Source organism: Rhipicephalus microplus, chromosome 10, assembly GCF_043290135.1.
Source record: "Rhipicephalus microplus isolate Deutch F79 chromosome 10, USDA_Rmic, whole genome shotgun sequence".
In the NCBI taxonomy this organism is placed as follows: Eukaryota; Metazoa; Arthropoda; class Arachnida; order Ixodida; family Ixodidae; genus Rhipicephalus; species Rhipicephalus microplus.
In genome coordinates this window covers 27,217,020-27,239,435 of record NC_134709.1, presented here as the reverse complement: position 1 = coordinate 27,239,435, position 22,416 = coordinate 27,217,020, and positions in this window count along the sequence as shown.

The window sequence follows — 22,416 nt, the reverse complement described above, 5'->3', positions numbered from 1 at the left end:
CCCGAAAAGACCGCTGTCTGGAAGAAAAATACTTAAGCCAACCACATGTCCGCCCTTCGAATCATTTAGCGAGAGAAGTCTTTTTGCCAAAAAAACTGCTCGTTCGACAGGAAAGCGCAGCTCATGGAGGCTGATATTGTAAAGGCGCTCGGAACCCCTTACGAAGCACCAGAACAAAGATGACACAACAGGCGTGTTCGTCTGGGATGGGAGGCGGCAATAGCAATGCGCTGCCGACGGCCATGTATCTTGTATGCCAGGTAGATCCATCTGGCGGGTTAATGGCGACTCGTGCAGGTAATTTGGAAAGCAGGCTTCCCCGTCGTTCCGCTATTCGAATCGGGCGTATAGCGAGACGACGTCCGGGCAGCGTGCGGCATTTCCTTACATATCTTAAAAAACAACAACTAGGGTATGTTTTTGTCGCGAGGTATCGGATGTTGAGATGTTAGAAGCATAGCTGGTGGTGGTATTGAACGGCAAAGTAGCACTATCCATCGGCTACGCTTTGCATGTGTCAGCAATGCTGTGGGTGTAACAGGTGCATACTCGAACCTTACTTACGAAACATCTGGAAAATAAGAAAACAAGACAGCACCGTTTCTTCAGGACTGGTAGCGTCATCTTCATTTATCTCAATGTGCGGTCACTCGGTGGGCATTTCAAACGGCCCGTCTTAGTTCTGAACGACTGAAGTAAGACCGGTACTTTCGTCAAGTTTAGAGTTGAAATATACGGTTCAGGCAACTTGACCTCTCTCGTGATTGTCATCAGAGGTTGGATAGATTTAAACACATGGTGATTTTGCCGAAGTCACCGACACGTCAGTGCTTTTAGCGTGCGCAATAAAAATCCCAGTTATCGCGTTATTCCCTCGTATGACGTGAACGAAACCTGCATTTTCACGCTCCATTGAACAAGCTTCATTGCTCCAAAACGGATGTTGAGAACTATCGTGCGTCGAGTGAGTTCAATTTCCGCTTGTCCGTACACGCTGATGCCCAAAGGCATCTCCCGAATCAGAATAAGCTTCACACAACCGTCAACTCGTGGACATATTTTAAAGGCGATAGTCCTTTGGGAGTACTTCAACAACAAAATTTTCGTCTGTCTATCTATTCGTCTGTGTGTCCAGTGTAGAATTCAGTCATCTGGCGAAAGTTTAAGCCTGTGCTCATCATTTACCCATCTTGATACGGTCGCTGGGTTGAAACGTCTCAACATTGTCAATCCAAAAGAAAATATTACACAAGTCTGAGATGCAACTTCACAACGTTAATAGGTAGTGCGCTTATTTAGAATACGTGCAGATACGTAATTACAAAGACCGCGGTTTTATTACGCTGTTTTCTCACAGCGCTCTCGCAGCCGAGCCGGTGGCATGCAATTGTCAGCTCGACCCTTCGTGTGATTTGGTATTGTTGGCCGAAGCGTCCCATCGTGAGCGTAGGTGCTTTTTTAGACCCTTGTTACCAGCACTTTACGAGAGAATGTGGCTCAACGCTTCTTCGTGCCCGCATGTTTTACACATATCAATGGGGTATATGTTCGCGTAGTAGTGAAATAAGACGCTCTCGCTATAAGTATATTTGGAATAAGCAGCTGTTTACGACCTCACGCCTGCTTGATTTATCGTGTGTTGATAGTAATACAAATTCTTAGGCGTTTGGTTTTCAATAATGACCCAGAACGTTCTGAGGCTATCAACCCACGACCACAGTGATCCATGTTCCTGCTGAATGGCTGTCAAAGTCTCTTGACCCGGCAAGGCCAAAGCCCCGTCCTTTAGATCGGAGGTGGTGGCATCTTAATAAAACGTGGCTCGGCGAGGAAGACCTCGAATTTTGACGTGGGCCACCTCATCGCCCACGAGTTGGACGTCGGCATCTTCCGGCGTCTGTAGCAAGGAAACTACTGAGTTTCAGAGTTGCGAGTGCGATGCGGAGTCGAAATTGTAGCTAATTCGAAGGATGTGGGAAGCCGAGGACTGCCGCTTTTGAGTAGCTGATCAAGATCAACGCGTTTGGCACTGCGGTGAGTACTAGAGATCATTATCATCATCATCAGCCTGACTACGTCCACTGCAGGACAAAGGCTCCTCCCATATGTTCCGCCAGTCAACTCGGCCATGTGCTTGCTGCAGCCTTTTTACACCCGCAAACATCTTAATCTCTTGTGCTCACCTAACCTTCTGTCTTCCCCTAACCCGCTTGCCTTCTCTGGGAATTAGGTTAGTTACCCTTAATGACCAGCGCTTAGCCTGTCTACGCGCTACATGCCCGGCCCATTCCCATTACCTCTTTTTGATTTCAACTATGATACCCTTAACCCCTGTTTGTTCCCTGATCCACTCTGCTCTCTTCTTGTTTCTTAAGGTTACACCTACCATTTTTCTTTCCATTGCTCGCTGCGTCGTTCTCAATTTAAGCTGAGCCCTCTTTGTAAGTCTCCAGGTCTCTGCTCCGTAGATAGGTACCGTCAAGATGCAGCTGTTATATACCTTCCTCTTGAGAGATAGTGGCAATCTACTTGTCATGATTTGAGAGTGCTTCCCAAATGTTCTCCTCCCCATTCTTATTTTTCTAGTTAGTTTAATCTCGTGGTTCGGCTCCGCGGTTATTACGTGTCCTAAGTAGACATAGTCTTTTACAACTTCAAGGGCACTATTACCTATCTCAAAGTGCTGCTCTCTACCGAGGTTGTTGTACATTACTTTCATTTTCTGAAGATTAACCTGAAACCTACATTTTTTTCCCTCCTTATCCAACTACGTAATCATGAGTTGTAATTCGTCCCCTCAGTTACTCAGCAACGCAATATCATCGGCGAAGCGCAAGTTACTAAGGTACTCCCCATTAACTCTTATGTCTATAGCTGTTCCTATTCCAGCCTTCTGAAAACTTCCTGTAAGCCTGCGGTAAATAGAATTAGGGAGATTGTATCCTCTTGCCTTACACCCTTATTGATTGGCATTTTGTTGCTTTCTTTATGCAGCACTATAGTAGCCGTTGATTCCCTGTAGACTTCTCCCAGGATGTTTATTTATGCTTCGTCGACGCTCTGATTCCACAGTGTCTGCATGACTGCTGATATTTCTACTACTAGAGATACCAAGGCTTTTTAAGTCGCCTCTGTAAGTGCCGAGGTCACTGTGGCACTCCCAGTGCAATTACCCATTCAATCAACAACCGAAGAAACTGTTGCGGGTGCTGACATCTAGGTATAGCCAGGCGAAACTCGTCACAGCGCATGCTGGAGGCACGCGTGGCCTGGCTCCTTAGATGAAACGCTTTTGGAAAAAAAAAAGTGTGGCCTCGAACTCCGGCTCCTGGCTCGTCCCTGACGACTTCAACCTGGTTTCAGAAAAAAATCACAGCATATTCACGGAGTGAATAGTGAGTGGGGCGAAGCATCTGTCAGACTGTCCGCACTTCCATCCAATCGTTCGTTCTTGCTTCCGTCCGTGCGTGCGTCCATACCTGCGTTCGTTCGTGCGCCCACCATCCATCTGTCCATGCGTTCGTCCGTGCATCTGTCCATCCATGCGTCCATCCGTGCATCCATTCGTGCGTCCATTCATCTGTGCGTGTATCTCCGCGTCTGTCCATCCGTCAGTGGGTCTGTTCATCTGTCCGTCTATCTAGTGAACACTGCAAGTACCACCACCTCGCATCTTTTCATCATATAGAATTACCGCCATCCAGTTGACATTCCAAGGACAAAACGAGAGGTGGATACCTACTACTACTACGACGACGACTACTACTACATACATCGCAGACGCACTACTCACAGGTGCTATCAGTAGCCAAAGGCTTCCAGCCATCATTCCTTCAAATCGCCGTTAGCAAAAAATTGTTGCTGAGCTGCTCCCTACTCTCATACTCCCAACGCTCAAGCAGAGCGACCTTCTAACGTCTGATGCCTTGTTGTCGTTTTTAATTGAGCAGCCGGATCCCTTCAAGTTTCAATCACCGAACGAGTGCCCCAAGTGGAAACAGTGATTTGAACGTTTCCGATTCGGCTTCTGTGTGATGCCCTGAAAACATCAAGTGCATCCGCTACTCTACACTAAAGTGACGAAGCCTAATAATTTCATAGAGGGTTCCCAATGGTTTTACGTAGTCATCGAGAACTTTGTCCAGTATTTTATTCAACAACGTTACGCAATCTGCGAACGAGCCGGATTCAGCACAAGAGTGCCAGAATATGGTGAGTCGGCCCGAGAATTCGTCACTGTGCTCAAGAGTTCAACTTCAGTTCTCTTTGAAGGGAGTTCATGAGCGACCACTCGACTATATTTGAGTTTACAGCTCAACTCTTACCTCACGCTGCAAAATGCTGTTCATTTTATCGGCTAGATCGAGAGCGTCCGTCGGTGACATGTTCCGCTCATCCAGGAGGCACCATGTGTGAAGTGTCATGCGGTGCACAAACCAGTCGACGTGCCTCAATGTAGCCCCTTCAGTCAGGAATTATCATGGGCGGTCAGAAACGCGTTGAATTCGCGTGACATATTTAAAAAAAAACTCAGGATTACATTCGAAATAAAAAAAGTGAAGCAAAGCGTTGTTTTCTTTGAGTTTTAGTAATGATAGGTAATGGAAGTGTAACTAAATAATAATTATTCTGCCGCCAGTCAGCTTCGGTACTTACATCCAAAATCCCACAATTAGGCCCTAAATGCATTCACTGTTTGTTTTCTGGTTTTATAAGTTCAGAGCGAAAACAAAATTGTTTTCACGTTGGTCACAGAACGCATCACATCGAGCAATTGCCAAACATAGTATTGTATCCAGCAAAACGATCCTCTGCAGCATACGCTGCCTAATGAGTATACATGATTGCCAGTTGTCAATTTGGGAAGGCTGAAGTAATGCATGTGCACAGTAAGTTTGAAGTCACTTGAGGAAACACCCGGTGCGTGACATGCACTGAAGTTGGCGTGTACATTTATGCACACCGTGGCTGAAAGCGGTAAGGAAAAGCATAACTTATCCAAGCAGGGAACGCAAGCCGACTTCACCCTACGGTAACAACAGCACCCTCAAACCTTGCCATTAGCGTTATCAAGCGCGGCACTCACGTACCCTCTGTCCAGCATACTTGGACGTCTGCAGGAATTGTCGGAAGAAAGGACACAAAGCCTCCGTATGCACGTCACTGCACCTCGAGTGTACCGGAACCAAACACGCAACTCACATCAATTACGCGAGAGCCATTGCCGTATCGGCTATACTGAAGAAAAGTTTGTGAACGCCCTTTTTGTATTTTTTTTCGTACTTCATGCCAAATTTAATGTTTTGAGCATCACAACTGACGCAATAACTCAAATAATTTGAGTAATATATAATTGGGGAACGCAAGCGTTGTGCACGCTAAATAACCTGCGTACGTGCGAAGCAAATACGCAGCGCTACAGAAATTACAGGTGCGCTCTTGGTTGCTTTAATCCATTAGCGAAAGGTGACACGAACGCCGAATGAAAGTTCCGAGAATAACTTTCTTTGTAAGACCAACGCAAACTGAATGGTAGTACCCATTAACATCACGATATAGACATGATGTGGTATCAGATAGGTTGGCGTTGACTTACAGCACTCTTCCTTACCACTGCGCAGCAGGTTCGTTACCGCTCTGTGAACGAACGTGAACACCCCATTAGCCAAGGAAGCAGCGCGGTGGGCTAAGGCTCTTTAAACGTCTTTAAACTATGGTAAAGGCATGTTATTATGACGCATTCGTCTTAGTAAATTATTGCAAAAATTACAAAAGAATTTAAATGCTGAATATTCTCGTAAGACTTTTAAGACTTTCGTGCGGACGTGGGATCAGCACGAATAAGCGTGCTTAAGCACGCATTACACAGCAACTATTTCAACATATTTCCTTTGTTTTGCAGAAAATTGCCATGGTAACTCAGGTAGGCATCTCATACGAGTCGAGATGCAGGTCAGGTTCCCTGTTCTGTCTGTTTAAACTTCAAACACTGCGAACTTACTGGTCCTACTCCGCGGTCATTAAAATGGCCTGGAGTTCTTATATGTGTGTTTAAACTTTAAACTCCATGAACGTACTAGCTCTGCAGCCAGGCATTCAAATGACAGGGCCGTTCGAGACGTCCACTGAATGACCGCACATTCCGCTAATTAACATGCGGCTACCAGCCCCGAAGACGTGGTTCTGTCACGTCTCTTTAATTTTCAGATGTGTCAGTAGTAAGGTTCGAGTCTGCGCCTGTTTCACCCACAGCATTGCTCACACATACCGTGCTACATCGCCACCCCTGCTTTCTTAAGACCAAGGTGATGATGTGGATGCAACATCTCAACATCCGATACCTCGCGACAGAGGTAACGGATGTTGACCCTTTCAATTCTAGGGTATGTAGGGCGCCCAACAGACGTCGCCACGCTCTACGCCTTTTTTGCTTAGAGGGACTATGGTGCAGCCTCTTTCTCGTATTAGCCGCACGACGCGGTACACATCCGCTGGATGGATCAATACGGGACCCATGGCAATCGGTAGCGGGTTCATTTCGCCACCTCCCATGTAAGACGAAACACGCCCGTTGTGTCGTCTTCGTTCCGGTGTAAAGTATAGAGTGCCGATCGCCTTTAATATGTCTGGATCTTCTACTTATACTTTTGCATCCCCGTCAACCAAGAACTTTTCTGGCAGGAAGTCTTCATCCTCCAATGAGTCGCAGAAAGCACGGACCCGTGGCTAGCAATACCAGCTCCTGAAAGAGGTCTTTTCTTGAAGCGGGCTTCATAAACACTTTTTCGACTTAACATGATCTTCCCGGGTAGAAGAGAACATTATTTATTAAGAAATTAGTTGTTAATGCTTTTTCGCTACGCCTAATAGTATGCACAAAAACTATCATCTTGAATAGCCAGGCATTCTCCTTATTTCTTTCTTCCTCTGCCCTCTTAATATTTTCTTTCCCTCCCAAAACACATGCATTTATTTCACCAGGGTGGCCTGTAATAAACCATAACGAGTGAGAGAATAACCAGCAAAAAAAAAAAAACGCGTCTCCACTAAGTGAGTCATGACGAATAGGCTAAGCTATGTGTATCGTGTGTGAGTAACCGTACGTTACGCGAGCATGTGCCCCATCGTCCTAGTCCTCTTTATCATCACTTTTTTCACATAGAGGCGCCCTCCCTCACAATTGAGTTCAGAGCACGAAAGTAGACTCAAACACAAGGGAGGACACGTGACAGGGCGCTCTATTCCGGGTCGTCCGAGGTTTTTTTGCGTCTATTTTCGCGCCTTGAAGTCAATCATGAGCTTACACGTTCTCTCCCAGCAAAACGTTCTCTTAAACGCACTCACTCATTGGCACGTACACATCACATGCGGCCACTCGAGCGTTATGCTCATTCAACAATATGAACAAAAGTCGTAATATGCGCACGTCACATTAGGCCACAATACACGCCACATCATAACCCAATCCCTTCACGGCGTAACTGTCACCCCTACGTCTTAACAAGGTTCATATAGTCTACGCTGACATTTTCACAAACCTTGATATACTGAACAATAAACATGCATTCTTACAGCAATTAACTCCATATGAGTAGTCTAAAATTCCCGAAAACGTTTCGCTTTCTCAGGTACTCGAGCGGTTGGCGATCTGTCTGCACTATGAACTGTTTGCCGTAAATATATATGTGAAACATATATATGGTAAAGATTCGCGCGGTCGACTCTGCATTGTGTCACACATTAGTGATGATGATATGTGGGGTTTAACGTCCCAAAATCATCATAAGAGTATGAGAAACACCGTAGCGGAGGGCTCCAAAAATTTCGACCACCTGGGGTTCTTCAACGTGCACCCAAATCTGAGTAAACGGGCCTACAACATTTCTGCCTCTATCAGAAATGTAGCCACTGCAGCCGAAATTCGATCCCGCGAACTGCGGGTCAGTAGCCGAGTACCTTAGCCACTAGACCACTGTGGTGAGGCTCACACATCGGACTCTTGTTTTTTACTGTTGCTGTTCACGAGCCGCATAATTATATGAAAGGAAGGCGAGTAAAAAATTTTTACATGAAATTGAGCGTGACTGAATATTTCTTGCCTTTATGCAATTATTAAACTGTCTAAGCTACGCTCTGCGTAACCTTAACGCACGTACAGCCAAGCGCGACCTCTCCTCTTCAGCGATCACCACAGTTTTGCGGTACGTTGGTAGAAAAATAGCACTATCGTACGATGATGAAGCTGAATCCATCGATGAATTTCTGTCAACAAAACGTGCACTGCAGACCCGACACCACTTCGCGGGCTGCCACTTGATTCCGTTTGGATTGTGAAAGCATTGGTTCACTTGCCTGGAGCATAAATTAAAAGCGAGCTAGCAAGAACATGTACTTTATTACCATGCACGGGACCACGTACTTCAGATGGCGTATACGCTGTGATTCCGCCATTCCCGCTGGCCTAGGAAGCATTGACGCCCCGAAAAATGAAATAAATGTATTCCAAGAGGGCATTTATTGTAACTATTAGTTCAGATGACAAAGCAGAAATTCATGCGCGACACCGCAGAGCTCCTCCACCAGTGTGAATCGGCTTGACTCATGGAGCAGCTTCTGCACCTATCACACCACTCCGTTCTGTTCCCTCCCATGCAGTGGCGGCACCAGCTCAATGCACGTTTTCTATACGCGGTGTTCAATTGTCCTGGGAATCCACACGCTTTGTAGTGTGATACTGAAATTTTAACAAAATGTACCAGTGGTTTTCTGCTACATATAACCTCGAGTCGATTTGATAACTAGATTTTTTCAAGAGATACAAATTTTCTCCTTTATTTCCCAATCTGTTATGGCAGGCTGCTGTTCCTGTTGCCAAAAAATGGCGTCACGTGCGGATGTACTTGCACGTGACGCCATATCCCCGCGTCACCTGCAGTAACGAGGTATAAATAAAATGGGGACAAACAGGTACCTAAGCCCACAGGGATAAAATGGGGGCTTATGCAGTGGTGTCTTCTGTCAGCTTTATTATTTATGATGTACCTACATGGATTAGAGGCCAAATTAGAGGGCAGTGGACTTGGCTTCAACATATTCTTCGTCCAACAAGGAAAACTAATTGAACAGGCACTACCAGCATTGATATACGCAGATGATATAGTGCTAATAGCCGACAACAAGGAAGATTTGCAGAAATTGATGGACATCTGCGGTAATGAGGGAGATTTCAGATTCAGTAAGAAAAAATCAGCAGTCATAATTTTAATGATAATGAAGGCAGTGAGCTTAGAATACGGAAGGTCATGCTAGAGATAACAGATAAATACAAATATATGTGCGTATAGATAAGCAATGGGACCGAGTACCTAAGGGAACACTAAATATACGTAACGACTAAAGGTAACAGGAATGCAGCAGTGATGAAAAATAGGGCACTGTGGAATGACAATAGGTATGATGTTGTGAGAGGAATATGGAAAGGGTTCATGGTTCCTGGGCTAACGTTAGGCAATGCGGTCTTGTGTCTGAGATCAGAAGTTCAAGCAAGATTAGAAATTAAGCAACGTAGAATAGGCAGGCTTGCCTTAGAAGCTCACGGGAATACACCAAATCAGAGACTACAAGGTGATATAGAATGGATATCATTCGAGGGCAGGGAAGCTAGCAGCAAGATAAAATTTGAGAAGCGATTGAGAGAAATAGAGAGGAGCGTTGGGCTAGAAAGGTTTTCATCTACTTGCACATGAAGAACGTCGATACAAAATGAAGGAAGCGGACCAGAAAATTGAAGGGTAAATACTTAGAAAGGAGCAGGGGTTCAAACCAAAAAGAACTGTCGATTAAGACGAAAGTGAAGGAAACAGAGACCAACATGACGAGAATTAGCATGATTAAGAAGCCCGCACTAGAGATCTATCGAACTTTTAAGCAGGAAATAGCCAAGGAAAGGATCTATGATAATACTCGGGGTAGTTCTCTACTGTTTGAGGCCAGGACGGGAGTATTCTGAACAATGACATATCGGGCCAAATACGAAGGGGTAGACACGGTATGCAGTGTTTGTGGAGAAGAGAAGGAAACTGCTGAACACCTGATAATGTTCTGAAGAAGGCTTCACCCTATAGTTCAGGATGATGGCGTAGAGTTTTTCAAAGCACTGGGGTCAAGAGACAGGGAGGGCAAAATAGACTTTAAGCGGGTAAAAATAACTGCAAGGAGGTTATCTGATTGGTGGCTAAAATCAAGGCACGAGTGAAAATTAAATCCACCACTGCAAAGTACCAGTCCTCAACTTCACTATTTAAAAGAAAAAAAATCAATCTAGTTTTTGGTTCACTAGGTACTACGGCTAGGTGGCATTAGCCGCCGCCCGATCTAAAGGGTACAGCCTTTAGATAGGGCGGCGCGGTATTATCATAGATCAATCCCTCCTTCCATCCCAATTACTTGGAATGATCTGGGATTTGATCTCGGTACCTGATGGTCTGCAGCCGAGTATCTTAGTCACTAGATAATACAATGAAAATAACTTTCTCTGCTTGGAAACACACTGAGTGTGACTTTCTTGCTTTTGAAACACACGTGTGTTGTACACATGCTTCACAATACAATACGGAATATTGCAATATTAATGCAAGGTATGAACGTACATTGCCATCGGATCTTACAACATGTTTTGTTCTGTGTTGTCACCTAAAAGATCTGTGATTATTATAATTACTTATATGGTTTATAGCCGGTCACCACCTACACATGGCACACACATTACTGCGCTTATTCCCTTAGACCACGTTAAGAGCGCGTAGAAGCTCAAAAAGATTTCGTGCACTAAGTGCTTGAAGTACGCACTAGGCACAGAATGTTGCTCAAGGATTCCCCAATTTTAACATTGTAATCAGACTGATCAATGAATGAGCGTTTCAGACGAACAGTAATTCTGCCCGCAAAAAAAAATGAACAAAAGTCTATCGTTCGGCACGGAACATATGTGAGTGGCTTCAGGAAAAAAAAAATATATTCTTTTAGTGTGAACAGTATATACCATTTATATATAACAATATAGCGTGGCAAGAAGACCAACATAAAGAAACTAAGCGCTACGTCCACGTTTCAGGAAGTGTATTTTTTCAGGCTTGCAATATACGGCAAAATAAGGCTGAATTAGGCAGAATCGTAGGCTGCATGTATAAGCTATCAGACCTCGTACCTTTATGGCTGAAAAAAAGGCTATATACTACGCCCATTTCTATTCCCGGTTAAACTACTGCACGCTAGTATGGGCAGAAACGTCTGCGCAGAACCTGAACAAACTAGGAGTGTCAAAGAAAAAAGTTCTTAGAATATTTGAAAATTTTATGGGCTTTGTAGCGAACTAGGCACTCATTAGCTCTTTATAAACCATGATCTTACTAGAGCAGGTGATTTTTAAACATATAAACTAATCCTTTATACTCAGAAAAGCAAACTTCATCAGCATTTGATTGACAGCTCATACCAATACACTCTCCGAAATCAATCCACACTAGTTTTCTTTTCTCACACACGTTATGAAGAATGCCTTCTAAATTATCAGATGTTTACTATAATGAACAAATTTTCAACTCGTATTGATTTTGAACTCCCTGAATTTAAGTTCAAGAAATATGTGCGAAGTCTGCTCCTCAACATATAGTATCTGCTAGAATGGAACTATATGCATTTTATCATGTATTTTACTTATTCTTTTTGTATAAAAATTGTTGTTTTTGCGCATCTGCGCACAAGATTTACGTAACTCATGTATAATATGGGTGTTTATTTTGCTCACTAAAAAGAAACAAGCTCTTATTTTGGCCTATGCATGAGTGACTCCATGGTATTTTCAAATGCCTTTTCTGTTCTCGTATGGGTTATTGGGCTCCCTCAAGATGTCTGCGACATCTTTTCGCCTAAGGACCTCCGACTTGATGCGTTGGAAGTAAACTTGACTTGACTATAAGAAGGAGAAAGATTTTGACGGCCTATTTAAGCAGAGCAAACAGAAAGCAATGTAAAAAATATACTTAGCAGTGGAACTGGACTACCATCGAAGAGATATTTATCGTTATACTGATCTTTTTCCCAAAAGATGCACATGAACTTCACAAAAAGTCCAAATTGCAACTGATATTGAACTTTGACATTTTTAATTTTCACCCAAAGAGACGAAGTTCCTACGCACGTGGAGAGCACATTGTGAATGGCATAAGACATATTTATTAATAACGCGTTAATCAGCTCAGCAATGGCGTCTGTCCCATTAGATAAAATACATTTTGATAATACTTAAGCATCCGACAATCCAAATTGATCTATGGTGAACATGACACTGAACACAAAAATGTCTGTTTATTTACACGCTAACTTCTTTCAACAAAATTGGCAACGACGTTCAAGTAGATTTATCGCCTTTCTATGCGATTTAGGAAAATGTTATGGCTTGAAAAGGCTATGGCTCATTCCTCTTGTTTCCATCCTTAGGTCGAGGAGATTGTAAGGTGTTATACTTGGCCCTCCGCTTTGATCTCCTTAGTTTATTTTTTTCCTTTATTGGGGCATACTACTCCCACTCCACAGCAGTGGGGGTATGGAAGCCCAGGGCTCACCAGAGACCGTGAACATGACGGATCATTCACCTCCTCGCATCTGTTAAAATAAGTAAAATTAAGGTATTAGGGCGTTTGTACTTTTGAAAATTTATATCTAAGATAAAAACTTTGGGTGCATTCCTTCCTCTATATTTAGAGGAAGGCTGTAGATATTCTAAAATTTAGTATCACAGCCGCCACAAAAGGGTACATAACCTCAACAGCTTTTTGATAGGTGATAGTTCACATTAAAAAAAATGGGCTCTACAACAAGCTTGCATCACAACGCTGCGATGTCACTACTACTAAACCGGGAGGGCCTTATGATTGAAACAATTAGCAAAAAACGCATATCATGATTATTATATTTGGACGTGTCATTTACCTTCGTCGTCTATTCACGTCAAGTGATACCAAATTTGGTATATGTCAAGCTAGCGAAGCGGCTGCGAGCGCATCATGAGCATGGTATGTTGTCATGTTCTTACATGACACGCATCTCATGATTATTATGTTTGCGCCAGTCATATACCTACGTTATTTATTGACGTCACGTAACACCAAATTTTATATAGGTGAAGCTAGCGAAACGACCATGAGCGCATTATGAGCGTAGCATGTAGCCATATCTTACATGACACGCATGTCATGATTACCATATTTAGACATGTAATTTATTTTCGTCTTCTGTTCGCGTCACGTGATACCAAATTTGGTATATGTGAAGCTAGGGAAACAGCTACGAGCGCATCATGAGCGTAGTATGTGGTCATGTTTACATGACGCATCACATGATTATCCTGTTTGTACCAGTCATATATTTTCGTCGTCTATTCACGTCATGCAATCCAAAATTTGGCCCGAAAAATGACCGTGAGCGCATCATGAGCGCGGCATGTAGTTCTGACATGAAACGACATGTTCTGACATGAAACGCATCTTACGATTATCATGTTTGCTCCACTAATATACTTTTGTCGTCCATTCACGTCCAGTAATACCAAATTTGTTATAGGGAAAGCTAGCAAAACGGCCGCGAGCGCATCATGAGCGTGGTATGTTGTCATGCTCTTACATATGGCACGCATTTCATTACTATTTTGTTCGCGGCAGTCACATACTTTCGTCATCCATTCAGGTTCCGTAATGCTGAAATTGGCATATGTGAAGCTCGCGAAACGACCGTGAGAGATTGATTGATATGTGGAGTTTAACGTTAGAGCATTCGATGCCAAGGGTATAAATGCCGACACGATTCGCCGCGACATGATTCGCCGATCGACCGCTGACGCTCTGTTCACCGCTATCGGTGCCAGTGTGTATTGCTTTAGGCTTACTTTTTGTTTGTTGGCCAGAGTTCAGCCCGAATAACTAGTTTCATCGTCGATCTATAGTCTGCTCCTTTCGTCCTCGTCACGACCCCGTGTCATCTTGTGGAGGTGCTGATACCATGTACCGGATGCCCTCTTCAAGTCGTGAACCAAGCCTACAACGCGAACAAGACCCCGACGCCAGCCACGAGCAGCAAGTTAGCCGCAGGCAACAAGGCCTGCCACCGGAGTACGGCTTTCTACCTGACAATACTCCGAAGACCCAGCTGTTGACGTCGACCACGGCGACAATGACAACGCCTGTGCCGCCTACACCGCTCCTGCTCCGGCAACCCAAGGAGCCGCCAACTTTACGTGGTTCGCCACTCGAGAACCCTGAAAGCTGGCTTGAAAGGTTCGACCGATGTAGCCGTCTTCAATGACTGGACGGACGACGGCAATCTTTGGCATGTCTATTTCGCTTTAGAAGACGCTGCTCGAACCTGGTTCGAGAATCAGGAGCAAAAGCTCACCTTCTTGCCACTTTTACAAGTGTGGTCCACAAGAAGAAGGCTGAAGCCCTCCTAGAAACCCGCATACAGCTCCCAAACGAGAACGTGGCGCTCTTCACGGAAGAGATGACCAAACTCTTCAGTCACGCCGACTCCAAAATGCCTTAGGAGAAGAAAGTTAGCCTCCTCATGCGAGGAGGTAAGCAGGAGCTTTTTGTGGGACTGATGCAGTACCCTTCGAAGATCGTCCAAGAATTGGTCTCAGAAGCAATGACTATGGAAAAGACCCTTGAAATGCGTGCACGACAATTCAACCACCGCTCGACGCCAGGCTGTGCAGAAATCCTGCCACTCTGCTACGACGACCTGCGCGAAACCATAAGGGCCGTAGTGCGCGAAGAACTTCGCCGAATGTTCCCGTCGTGCCAGCCTCAAGTTTTTTCAATCGCAGACATCGTCAGAGAAGAAATTCAGCAATCGCTGGGCATGCCTGAGTCAGCGCAGCTGCAACTCCAAGCCATGAGCTATGCTGCTGCAGCCCGCCGTCACGCCCCTCCTCCCCACCCACGCCAAGGCGCCTCCCCGTCGCACTTCTGTCGCCAGACGCCACCGCCGCCACCACCATCACCGATGTCCTACAAGTGTAGTGTATCGGTGTTCTGTGGTCCTACCAGTCGCCGGCGGGATAGAGCAGCATGCCGAGGAAAACCGACGTTTGGCGTGCACCTGACAACCACCCGCTCAGCGACCACTGCGGCGAGGCCGGGCATACCCACTGCCGTTGCCAGTATCGATAGGTCGGTCTACGGGGCTTCGACATCAACGCGCCGTGTTCACAACGCGATGAACGACCGCATGACATCACCGACTACCTCGCGGGAGCACAGTCGACACCCCGACGACCTTATCGTTCGTTGTAGCCAGGCCACTACGCCTCACCGCACCGCGGGCAGTACACCGGCCCTGCTCGGGGCTGATCTCCAAGCCCTTACTCAGAAAACTAAGGCCAGCAACCGATAGAGGTGCGGTTGCTGTACGACGAACTACCGAAGATCCTTCGCCGCCGCCGACGACGACGCCGCATCGAAATTGAAAGCACTGACCGCACGAAGAAAAGGATTTTGACGTTGAGCCTTTGCAGCCTGCAGAAGACGTCACGACGCAACATGGGAGCAGCGGAGAACATAGACGTAGCCATGATACAACGCCACGATGCACGACGACGAACTAGTGACGACGTAATATTCGACTGCCACCTCGTCACTGCTCTCGTCGATACTGGAGCCGACAATTGCGACGAAGTTAAAAAAGTGAGGACTGCATGGCAAGGCCCCGAAATCCGGACCGCTGGAGGTCGCTTAATAACACCGACTGGGGTCTGCACAGCAAAAGTCACCATCAACGAGCAGACTTATGCTGTGAGCTTTCTAATCCTATCAAATTGCTCCAAGGATGTCATACTTCGGATTGACTTTCTAAGTGAACACGGCGCTGTCATCGACTTGAGTTCTGAGTCAATCACGCTAACCTAAGAAAACACGCTGCCGACCCATACAATGCCAAGAAAGCACGCATTGAATGCGCTATAAAAGTAGGTCACCGTGCCGCCTTTCTCCAGCGTCGTCATTTCTCATTTCCGTGTGCACCGAAAAGGCCGAAAACCTTGTAGGCATGATCGAGGGCGATCAGCACCTTCTTCTAAACCGCCTGATTTGCGTCACCAGGGGCATAGCTGAGCTGCGTTACGGCAAAGCAAAAGTGGTGTTGACAAATTTCAGTGACGAATACAGGCACCTCAACCATGGTACGACGGTCGCCTACATCGATGAATTCGTAGAGGCCAACAATTCATTCGCCCTCTTCGATGCTGCTTCGATGAATCGAGGTCCCGAACCAGATTTTGACGTTAACCCAAGCCTTTCGAAGTGCAAGCAAGACCAGTCAAGTCCCTGCTCTTGCAATTCAAAGACTGCTTCTCGTGATCATCGCGAATTCTACAAACCCAGTCGCGAAACATCGCACCATAACAGAAGACAGTGCTTGACTATTTCGACAAAGCCCGTACCGAGTCTCGACGCGGAAATGCGACGCCGTGAAGAAACAATTCGATGAAATGCTACGCGACATCATTCAGCCGTCCAAGAGTCCGTGGGCGTCACCCTAGGTATCAGTGAAGAAGAAGGACGGGGCCCTACGTTTTTGCGATTACCGCCGCCTGAACAGAATCGAAAAGAAGGACGTGTACCCTCTCCCACGTATAGACGATGCCCTGGACCGACTCCTCAGCGTGAAGTACTTTTCTTCAATGGACCTCAAAACGGGCTATTGGCAAATTGAGGTTGACGAGAGAGATTGAGAGAAGACGGCCTTTATCACACCAGACAGCCTCTTCGATTTGGAGGTCATGCCAATTGGTCTAAGACGTCCCATCGCGTTATGGGCACTGTGCTGGATGGATTAAAATGGCAAACTTGCCTCGTGTATTTGGATGACGTTGTCGTGTTTTTTCTCGAGCTTTGACGAGCATCTCCGGCACCTTGAAGCGGTACTTCAAGCTGTCAACACATTTGGACTAACCCTGAAGCCAGAAAAGTGCCGCTTCGCATACGAGGAGCTGTTGTTCCTGGGACAAGTGATTAGCGTGTCTGGAGTCTGTTTCGACCTGCGGAAAATAGCCGCCATCGCTGATTTCACACAGCCCACTGACAAGAAGGCTGTACGCCGATTCCTCGGATTGTGCGCTTATTACAGGCGTTTCATCAAACGTTTTTCACAGATCGCCAAGCCGCTAACTTGCCTCACGAAAAGCAACGTCGAATTCAGGTGGAAAGCGGCACAAGAGGAAGCATTTCAGCTACTTAAACGACTCCTCCAGGCACCACCGACACTTGCGCATTTTGACGAATGCGCCGAAACAGGAGTACACACCGACGTAAGCAGCGTAGGGCTCGGCACCATTCCTGTGCAAAGAGCTGACGGCGTGGAAATGGTTATCAGTTATGCTAGCCGGTCGCTATCTAAGGTCGAAGCCAACTATTCCACAACAGAAAAGGAGTGCCTTGCAATCATCTGGGCAGCGTCAAAGTGTCGACCCTACCTCTACGGCAGGCTTTTCAAAGTTGTGAGTGACCACCACACTTTGTGATGGCTAACTTGAAATACCCTCGGGGTGCCTCACACAGTGAAGCCTCATACTTCAAGAATGCGACGTGACAGTCGTTTACAAGTCTGGAAGAAAACACTGACGTCGACTGCTTGTCTCGTGCCCCGTGCCCCCGTCGAACCACTGCTGATCGGCGGCCAGGATGATGACAGCTTCTTAGCAACAATAACTGCCGAGGACTTCGCCGAACAACAGCGGGATGACCTGGTACTCAGAAGTCTTGTGGGATACCTCGAGGGTAACAGCACGACTGTTCCGAATGTTTTCAAGAGAGGACTGGAGTCGTTTTTTTTGAGAAACGGAGTCCTCTTAAAGAAGAACTTTTCACCTCTCCGAGCTGACCACTTTCTCGCGGTTCCTTCAGCTGCAGTGAGACCAGAAGTACTTGAGACCCTACACGAGTACCCGATGGCTGAACACCTCGGTGTTTCCCGTCACTCGCAAGAATACAATAAAAGTACCGCGAGCCACTACTTGCCACCGACGTCACGTGTTACGTCAGGACCTGCCACGACTGTCAGCGACGCAAGACACCACAAACAAGGCCAGCAGGACTTCTGTAGCCCATCGAAGCACCTCGCCATTCGTATCAGCAAATAGGTATGGACTTACTGAGCAGTTCGCGACGTCGGCTGTCGGAAACAAATGGTTCGTCATAGCTATCAACTACGTTACCCACTACGCCAAGGCGAAAGTCCTGCCAAAAGGTAGTGCATCTGAAGTAGCCAAATTCTTCGTCGAAAACATCGTCCTGTGTCACGGTGCCCCGGGGGTTCTCATTACCGACAGAGGTACTGCATTTAGTGCTGAACTAACTCAAGCGATTTTGGCATACAGCCAGACAAATCACCGCGGTACAACAGCGTACCACCCACAGACCAATGGTCTCACCAAGCGCCTAAACAAGACCATGGCTGACATACTGGCCATGTACGTCGACGTCGAACACAAGCCGTGGGACGCCATCCTTCCACACCTGACCTTCGCGTACAACACGGCCGTCTAAGAAACGACGCAGCTGTCACCGTACAAGTTGGTCTATGGAAGGAGGCCGGCAACGACGCTCGACGCTATGCTTCTAAACGTCGCTGAGGAAGAGAACCTCGACGTCACCACTCACCTTCAGCGCACGGAAGACGGTCGTCAAGTCGCCCGTCTGCGCCTCAAGAATGAGCAGGTGACCAACCGCCACCGTTAAAATCGTCGACAAAGCTTTGTTGAGTACCAGTTCAAGGACTGTGTCTGGATATGGAAGCCGATACGCCAACGTGGGCTCAGTGAAAAACTTGTGCGACGGTACTTCAGACCGTACAGAGTAGTTCGACGTCTCGGCCCACTAGACTACAAGGTCGTTCCCGACGGCATTACGAACTCTCAACGGTGCCGTGCTTGACCTGAAGTCGTCCATGTCATGCGCCTCAAGCCATTTCATGCGCGAACCTGACGCCTGCATTTTGTTACTGTTGCTTTATTTATTGTTTATTGTCTTTAATATTGTGCGTTCGTTTTTTTTTGTTAAAGCATCGGGACGACCTCTTTTTCAGAGGGGGGCAATGCGACGTTACTTACCTCAAGTTTTGTTATCACCCCTTTACACTACGTTCAGCGCAAACCGCGCCTACGAGCTTCGAGAAGCCTCGAGGCTTTCGTAAAATGTTTTCTTAAGATTGTGCCCACTTCGGAAACGTCACAGAGTATTCTGGAACCTACGTCGCCGCTAACGATGACGCTAGAACATTCGATGGAAAGGGTATAAATGCTGACACGATTCGCCACTTGTCAGTTGATCGACGGCCGATGCTCTGTTCGCCGCTAGCGGTGTCAGTATGTGTTGCTTTAAGCTCACCTTTTGTTTGTTGGCCACAAGTTCAGCCTGCGTAAATAGTTTCATCGTCGATCTATAGTCTACTCCATTTGTCCTCGTCACGACGTCGTTACAATATTCTTACTTGGCTAGCATGTCATGATTATCACATTTGCACCCCTTATATACTTTCGTCATCGATTTACGTGCCGTAATACCGAATTTGGCACATGTGAAGCTAGCGAAATGGCCACGAGTGCATCATGAACGTGGCATGTTGTCATGCTCTTACATGGCACGCATTTCATTATTATCATGTTCACACCAGTCACATACTTTCGTCATCCATTCAGGTCCCGTAATGCTGAAATTGGCATACGTGAAGCTAGCGAAACAACCACGAGAGATTGATTGATGTGGGGTTTAACGTCCCAAAACCACCATTTTTAGAGACGTCGTAGTGGAGGGCTCTTGAAATTTTGACCACCTGGGGTTTTTTTAACGTACACCCGATCTGAGCACACGGGCCTACAACATTTCCACCTCCATCGGAAATGCAGCCGCTGCAGCCGGGATTCGATCGCGCTCACCGAGGTTCGCTAAGGAATGCTTTGCATTTAGAAGAGCAATAATCCTATTGTTGTAGTTCTGCGCTAGAACCTTATCTAGTTAAGCAAATTCAGCTGTAGTATTCGACGATCTAGAGGGTGTTCAATGGGATGTATTAGGGCTCAGTGAGGTTAGAAGGACAGGCGAAGCCTATACAGTGCTACAGAATGGGCACGTCTTTTTCTATCGTAGCTTGGCTGACAAAAGAGAACTCGGCGTGGGGTTTCTCATTCACAGAAATATAGCTGGTAACACGAAGAAATACTATACCATTAAGGAAAGGGTGGTAGGCATCAAAATAACCAAGCCTCGGTGGGTCACAAGCCCAGCACTGTGCTGCGCGCACTGACGCCAACAAAGACAAGCGACCCTGAGTGCCACCTCAGCGTGGCAGTGCCGCGCCAGCGGGAACCACTACACAAGAACCGTGGGGCGAGGTGGGCTACCCGCTGTTCCCTCCCTTTTAGCCGTGTGAGCATCCGACTCCGCTCACAGGTTGCCCGCGGCGGACCTCTAGGAGGTGGGGAGAGCATGATCCGAAGTCGCGGCTCCAACTAAGCTGGATTACATGGGCGCACCACCTCCCGTAACGTCCTGGCACCTGGATCATGGAATGGACCGGAAACTTCTCTGCTAGGTGTGCAAGGACCGACTCCTTATCAGCGGCATCCACATACGCTGGATTACAGAGGGACACAAGCACCTCCTGCCAAAGCTGCCTAGTCTGTCAGGTCTTGTCTCAAGGAATGCATTCCTGATGCCAGCACTTCTGAGTAGTCAGATTACAGGAGCTTACCAATCTCCCAGCCATTCCGTCATCGTTCCGTTCGCAAAGCGAACTATGGTGTTAGCCTTCCTTGGGAACACACCTTGTCAGAGTGGACCAGTGTCCACTCGTCTGAACTTCATTTTGTAAGGTACCTCACCCCCAGACGCTGGGTTACAGAGGCTCGCCACCACCTCCGGCGTGGATATAACCGGGTACCCTTCAAAAGGAAAGGGTGGGTGGTAAGCATCAAGGAAAAGGTTGGAGCAATCAAACTCGATAAGAGATACGAGATAAGGGTGGAACCGGCTTACGCGCCTACATGAAGCCATGATGACGCGCTAATTGAAAGCTTCCATGAGGACGTGGTGTCGGGAATAACTAAGGTAAAAACATAGTATATTCTACTGGTGGGCGACTTCAGTGCCAAGGTAGGTAAGAAGCAAGCTGGAGACCAGGCAGTGGGAGATTATGGCGTTGGTACTAGAAATGCTAGAGGGAGTGATAAGTAGAATTTGCCGAGCGCAGTAATTTACGGATCTTGAATACCTTCTAAGGAAAACAAGGGAACTGTAAGTGGACATGGATAAGCCCTAATGGCGAAAATAAAAACAAAATGGAATTTATACTGAGCGCCCACCCAGGCATCGGGCAGGATGTGGAAGTGCTTGGCAAGGTACGATGCAGTGACCATAAAATGGTACGGTCTCAAATTCGCCTAGACTTGAAAAAGGAACGCCAGAAACGGATACGCGAGAAGCCAACTAATGAGCTCGCACTGAGATGGAAAGTATGCCAATTCATTGTCTCGTTTAAGAACAGATACTCGGCTCTTAATGAGGAAACCAGTTTCAGCATTGACGTAATGAATGATAATCTGACGAGTATCACAAGGATTGTGCCGTAGAAGTTGGAGGTGCGGTAGTTAAACAGGACATTGGCAAGTTGTCCGATGCAGGAGATGAAGAATCTCATCAAGAAACCTCAAAGCACGAAAGCTTCACACACAACAAAATTGAACTGGCAGAGCTATCGAAGTTGATTAATAAGCGTAAGGTATCCGATGTAAGGATGTATAAAATGGAGAGAATATATCATGCTCTAAATGAACGGAGGAGGCGTCAAAGCGGTGAAGAGGAAACTTGGGATATGCAAAAACCAGATGAATGCAGGAATGGACAAAGAAGGCAAAGTGACTACCAGTATAAATATGTTAGTTAAAATAGCAGAGCAGTTTAGCATAGATCTGTACAATCATGACGATAACGCAAGTACTAGTAGTAACCCAGATGAAATTCCAGCAGTAATAGCAGAAGAAGTCACAAAAGCCTTGAAGGGAATGCAAAGAGACATAGCTGGTTGTCAGGATCGGGTAACATCAGATCTGCTGGAAGATGGAGGACAGATTGTGTTTGAAAAACTAGCCGCCCTGTTTACGTAGTGCCTCATGACAGGGAGGGTACCGGAATCCTAAAATAATGCTAACATCTCGATACATGACCCAGCCAGCACAAAAGTGATACAAAACTGCTTCTAAGCGGATGGTCCAATCCAAAACGAAAGTCTTTTAACGTTTGTTTTCGGGTGCTTAAAATTTGTTCATCTGACTAGAGCGGTCGTATATCTCCTCTAATGTCCGGCCTGGAG